Source organism: Odocoileus virginianus, unplaced genomic scaffold (genome assembly GCF_023699985.2).
Source record: "Odocoileus virginianus isolate 20LAN1187 ecotype Illinois unplaced genomic scaffold, Ovbor_1.2 Unplaced_Contig_25, whole genome shotgun sequence".
NCBI lineage: Eukaryota > Metazoa > Chordata > Mammalia > Artiodactyla > Cervidae > Odocoileus > Odocoileus virginianus.
The window spans coordinates 336,853-342,890 of NW_027224342.1; the positions used below are offsets into that span (position 1 = coordinate 336,853).

General features: G+C 45.1%; 1 pseudogene; it reads right to left on the reverse strand.

Annotated features, from left to right (window-relative positions):
* Positions 1 to 2,326: 2,326 nt before the first annotated feature.
* LOC110150856 (large ribosomal subunit protein uL18-like) lies at positions 2,327 to 3,207 on the reverse strand (annotated as a pseudogene).
* Between the last annotated feature and the right edge of the window lie 2,831 nt (positions 3,208 to 6,038).

Genomic DNA, 6,038 nt, shown 5'->3' on the forward strand with positions numbered 1-6,038 from the left:
CAGAATGGATGTTACACCAGGAATGGTACCAATTACTGGAGAGAAAGGGTTAAAGCTCCTTTTGGCTCTCTGAGGTCTGGGCAGGTGTTCGCAAGCATTTCTTACAAATGTGCAGTGTGCTAGGTATTGTCTGAAGCCCCCAGTAGGGTACAAAGATGAACAAAAATGGCAACACCCATGCTTTCCGCACAGACCCAGAAACAGTGATAGCATAGGGTACTCAATACTGAATTTGCCACGTGGGCAACAACAGCAAGGGGCATAGAAGACATGGCTGTTGGTGCTGTTGAAAATAGAGGAGGGGATGAGCAAGGCTTCATAGGAGAGGTGACATTCTAAGTGGGTGCTCGACAGTGACTAGGGATTGGCTAAAAGGATAAGTGAGATTCAGGCCTAATGAATGGCGAGAGGATAGTGGTCTGAAAGATTGTGGAGTGTTCGGGGGAATATAAACCACCTGCTGGAAGGGATAAAGGTGGGAAAGGATGGTGCAGAGCCAGACTGGAGAGCCCTTAGCTGCACATACAGTCAGAAGTCTGTCCTTTATTTCACAGGCAAAGGGGAGCTACTGATGACTGTTGAGCAGGGGAATGACATACAGTTTTGTATTTAGAAGGATAACACTGCTCCCAGGGTAGAGGGTGAAGCAGAGAGGCCTGAAATAATTGCAGGGAGAGCATTCAGCAGGCTCTAGCTTCATCTAGGCCAGATGGGAAGGGAGCTTCCATGTGGCCAGGCCCCCAAAGGGAGGGGCTGGTAGAGCTGCATGTAGCAACAGCCTGAGCAGACTTAATGCACATCCCTTCCGGATCCCCCAGACTCTGACTAGCAGTAAGTTCTCCAGATACATTTGTTAAAAGTGAAGTTGCTCAGTTGTGTCCGACTCTTTGCGACCCCATGGACTGTAGCCTACCAGGCTCCTCAGTCCATGGAATTTTCCAGGCAAGAGTACTGGAGTGGGTTGCCATTTCCTTCTCCAGGGGATCTTCCCAACCCAGGGATTGAACCCAGGTCTCCCACATTGCAGGCAGACGCTTTACCATCTGAGCCACCAGGGAAGCCCACATTTGTTAAAGGAATGCACAAATGCGGAATGTCCTGTCCCCCAAGGTTTCCCCATGGTGTGCATCAGCGACCTCACGAGATCCCAGATTGTGCTTGGATCTTGACCTCCTGATGCAGAACACAGAGGGTTCAGTCTGCCACAGAGCAAACCGAGACTGGTGTTGTTCTGCTCCTGTCACTCTAGGTAGCAAAAAGCACATAATTTAGGAGGAGCAAAGAAAACAGGCTATTGAGGTTACGCAGCATTCACAGATTTTGTACAGAGGTCAGCAATACGGGAGCAGAACTCAGTCAGATGATTTTAACCATCACACCAAAATGCTACAGTTACAGGTGTTTGCTGGCCTCCACGCTTGTCTCTTACAATTCCAGGGTCCATTCAGAACTGTTAGCTCACCTTTGTGTCTTTTATGTCCTGATGGGTGCCCCCAGAAGCAGATCCAGGGACAAAAATTCAAATGCAAGTTGGCTATTTGGAAGGCAGTCCCAGGAAACACTGGTGGGCAAGTGGAGTAGTTAGAAGAGAAGGGAAGGAGCCATCGCTTCGTGTGATAATAAGCAAGGCCCGTCATGGGCTCCTGGAGATAAATCCCAGGGGCGTCTGGAGGAGAATATCGATCATGTTGCAGAGTTATCCTGCTGGTGGGATGAGGAAGCTGGGGTATTTCTCCACCAACAATTGGTCATCGTTTGAGGCCCGCTCTCAGGGGCACTGACTCTGCAGCACTTCCATCTTGCCCTGGGCACCAGCTCAGTGTGTTGTCCTGGGCAGTCACAGATGTTTGCAACAAACAGCCTTGGGAGTGTGGAGGGAGGGGGAGATATGTGGGGATGTCAATAAGTTCTGTTATGGGTGCCTATAATCACAGGGAAGGCAGCCAGGTCCACCCTCAGGAGAGTCTTCAGTCCTGAGTTAAGGGAGGAAAGGCAACATGATAAACACTGAGGTTCAATGGAAATGCACTGCTCTTTTCATTTGGGGTATTGAGGTGCACATGTCGGGAGGCTGGGTTTTAAAAAACTTTTTCTTTGTGTCTCATTCAAAGTGCAAATCACATTATCACTTGAACTTCGGCATCTCTTCTAGCTTGTAGCTGGGTGGATGATGGGGCAATACTATTACATGGCATGGCTGGAGTGTAAGCTTTAGTATCCCCACCATTTCCTTCCTCCAAAGCCACTTTTTTGGGGGCTGCTTGGTCAGTGAATTTATTGCTGTCTTAATCCGAAAAATCTTCATAGAAAAGTGTGGTTTGCTTTATCAGCTCTCAGCAGCCCATTCCTGAGTGCTAAGGAAGCTTGGCTTCCGAGCTACTCAATCTCTGTTCTGGGCAAGCGACATTTTGGGGTGCTTCCTCTTCTTTTTAACCTCTTTCTTAAGCTTCTTATCATAGACTGGATTCTCTCATATAGCAGCATGAGCTTTCTCATATCTCTCCTCCATCATGTCTGGAGTTACGTTGTTCTTTATGTATTAAGAAAATTGTTTCTTATAAGCATCTTCATCTCCTTCAGTTAGGTAATGCATGGCATCTACAATGGTTTGAGCCAGGATGTGATACTGGAGTACTCCTGCATTGAATTCCTTGCTTTCTGAATCATAACCAGAGAACCATTAGGTACTATGACGGATAAACAAACCTCCATCCACAGCACCCTTCAAGATCCCCCAAATTTTATTTCTAGTGTTAGATCCAGCAAGATCCTGCATCCAAATATGAGGTGAAGGTACCAGATTGACCATCAATGCTTTCCATGTTGTATTCATTGCTGGACCTCTCCACATGGCCTTCATAGATCTTGTCCATGCCAAACTGATCGAGAAGCCTTTGGACCATCGGCGGACCAGTACAATGTGCTGCAGCATAATTTGTCAGGTCAGCCTTCTCGCCATACTTTGGGAGTTCATGGGCATTAGCTGCACAGACTGTCATATCTCCTTATACATGGGCATAAGCAATCTGACAATGATTGTTGGTGACACAAACTCATCTTGTATTAGGATGTATTATACTTACTTTTTTCCTGGATTACCAAGCGTTTCCTGGCATAGTAGTCAGTTTTACTCTCTTGTCTTCTTCTAAGTTTCATTTGGTACCTTTTGAAGTAGATCTTATTCTTTACAACCTTGACAAACCCCATCCTGCAGAACAGAGACCCATGTCTGCAGCTCACCATAGATCTGCAGCCTCCAATGCCACTTTGAACAAACACACAGATCCATGGAGCAGCCAGATGATTGCTAGCTAGTATAGCCGGATATGTCTCCTAGCGCCCCACAGTCCCTGTAGAACAGAGTGCCATGCCAGAGCTGCCGCTCCTCAGAGACCTTGGGCCAGGGCTGGGCAAACCAGTGAGACTGAGAGTCACCTGCGGCATGTCTATAAAAAGCGGTTCTTGGGCTGCACTCCTGAGATGCTGATTCAGGATGTCTGAAGTAGGACCTAGGAATCTACATTTTCGACCATACTCCCAGGTGATTCAAAATAAGGTCCAGAATGTTCAAAGAACATACTCCTTATTTACAAACTGCACAACAAGAGAAGGTATCAGTAGACCTTAGTGAAAAACATGGGGTGGAGGGGGGGATCCTGAAAGTTTAACTCTCCTTTACCTTGGATGAATATTCCTACCTCCTACATGCATGCTTGCTCTTGGGGAAAGGGGACATTGTGTGGTAGCTCCACACTCCTCCACACGCCTTCAAGATGAATATGACATATCCATGTTTGCTCTATTAAAAGACACCAAGCAAATGGGAAAGGTCTACATAAACCCTGGTTTAGAATTCAGGTCATTCCAGGCCTCTGAAGAGAAGACTAGACAACTTCATATTAATAATAAACTCTCTGGAGACCCTTAATTCCACCCAGTAATTTTCAGTGCTCGGGACAGGCATGATCCATTGTCTCAGATTTCCAGCCCTTCGCAGAATTGTATAGCCACCCCCCTCCCAGATTTTTAATTGCCCTGGCATTAACATGGTTCCGTTGGACATAACAAACTTCTTAGGAAATATAAGTTGAGCTAGAGAAGAGCTGCTTCTCAGTATATGTGTGTGTGTGTGTGTGTATTTATAATAAAACAAAATCTCCTTATTCCTATGTCATAAATTAGGCTGTTGGAAAGGAAGATGGTAGCTCTTTCAGGTCATCAGGATATGCTTTGGGACTGTACTTATGCAACAGGAGAAAGGCAGTTACTTAATAAACCTCAGAAGGGGCTTTCATTCAGCTTCCTCGGTCCACCGATTTGATTCTGTTCACTTCATGATGTACTTGTATATTTGCATTCACCATCTAGCGTGCGCTCTTTACTTTTGCTTTCACTTCAATCTGCATCCATGAATTACCCATAGATACTCAGGTCTCTAAATCATAGGGTGAATTAAGGTCATGGATTCAATTAGGAATATGACATTGAAGGTGAATCTCTTAGAGCAGCTCTTCATAATAGTTTGAGGGACTCCCAGGCCCATATGAAATGCCCACAAAAGTGTGGACCCTCTTCCCAGAAAAATATAGCTACAGACAGCATTTTGCATACAATTGTGTAGAAATCCACAACTCATACCAAAAAAAATATATGATAATCCCAATTAGACAAGAAGCTACGGTGGGAGGAAAGGGAGGGGCAGAGTAATGAAGAAGGGCCAGTCTCAGGTAAGCATCTCTGTGTTGATTAAAGTGACATAACCCTAGCTACTGTAACAAACAACCCTCCAAACTTAATGGTGCCTTGTGGGTGTTCCTGGTCAGTGACTAAGTGACTTTCCCATGGCAAGTGAGTGACCCAGGCTTGTTCCACCTTGTAGTTCTGCCATCCCCCAGAGCCTCAGTCTCATGCAAACCGTCAGCAGGAGGAGAAAGACCATGGATAAGGTACATTTACTTCTTTAAAATCCCAGCCCAGAAGTGCTGCCTCTCACCTCCAGTCTTATTTCGTTGATGGGAACTGGTTACAGGGCCACATATGGATGGAAATGGGGATGGAGAATGTATCCCCTGTCTGGGTAGCCATGCCCTAGCAACAACACCATGGAAAGGGGAGCATGAGCTTTTGGTGGGCAGAAAGCTATAGCTCTTCCTAAGCATTGCATGGGCTTCCCTGGTGGCTCAGTGGCAAAGAATCCACCTGCCAATGCAGGAGATGCAGGTTTGATCCCTGAGTTGGGAAGATCCCCTGGAGAAGAGGAAATGGCAACCCACTCCAGTATTCTTGCCTGGGAAGTCCCATGGACAGAGGAGCCTGGCAGGCTATAGTCCATGGGGTCACAAAGAGTCAGACATGACTGAGTGAGCACTCACACAAGCATTGCATGCAAGTGAAATCAAGTTAAAATAAATGGCAAGGATGGCCTGGAGAGGGAAAGAAGACACCAAAAAACAATATGATGCTTCAAGTGTGTTTACAATAGGGCAGCTGTGGCTCCATCTTATTGATAGTGAGTAATAAGATTGCAGATAAATTACCTTCCAGTCTCAGAACTTTCTAGAACCAGATGATTGAGCCCCTCCTTCTATCTTTCTTTCATCCTACTTATAAATAAAAGTGCCAGTTCCAGAAGCAATTTCCCATGTTTATAATGGAGGCTTTGTACCTATCCATGTGAACCAGAATTTGGTTGCTTAATTGGAAAAAAAGAATGATAGTTAAAACAAGGAATCATTGAAAAAATGGTATATACAAACTGTAGATATTTTATTTAACTTAAAACATGTAAATATACATTCATTCACTAAGCTTTTGATGTATAGCCAAGCCATTTTCTTTGAATATAAATCTGCTGATGGGAGTTACAGGCTTTCCTTCTCTCATGAGCTGTACCTAAAATCCAGTCTGTAATTTCCAGTTTTGAAAGGGGAGCAAGAGTGTAAGACATCTGTGAAACAAGCTCAGAGTGTAATCCTTCCAATTTTTAAATGATTTTCAATCTTTTACAATTGTTTGGCACATACATAATTCAACAGTAA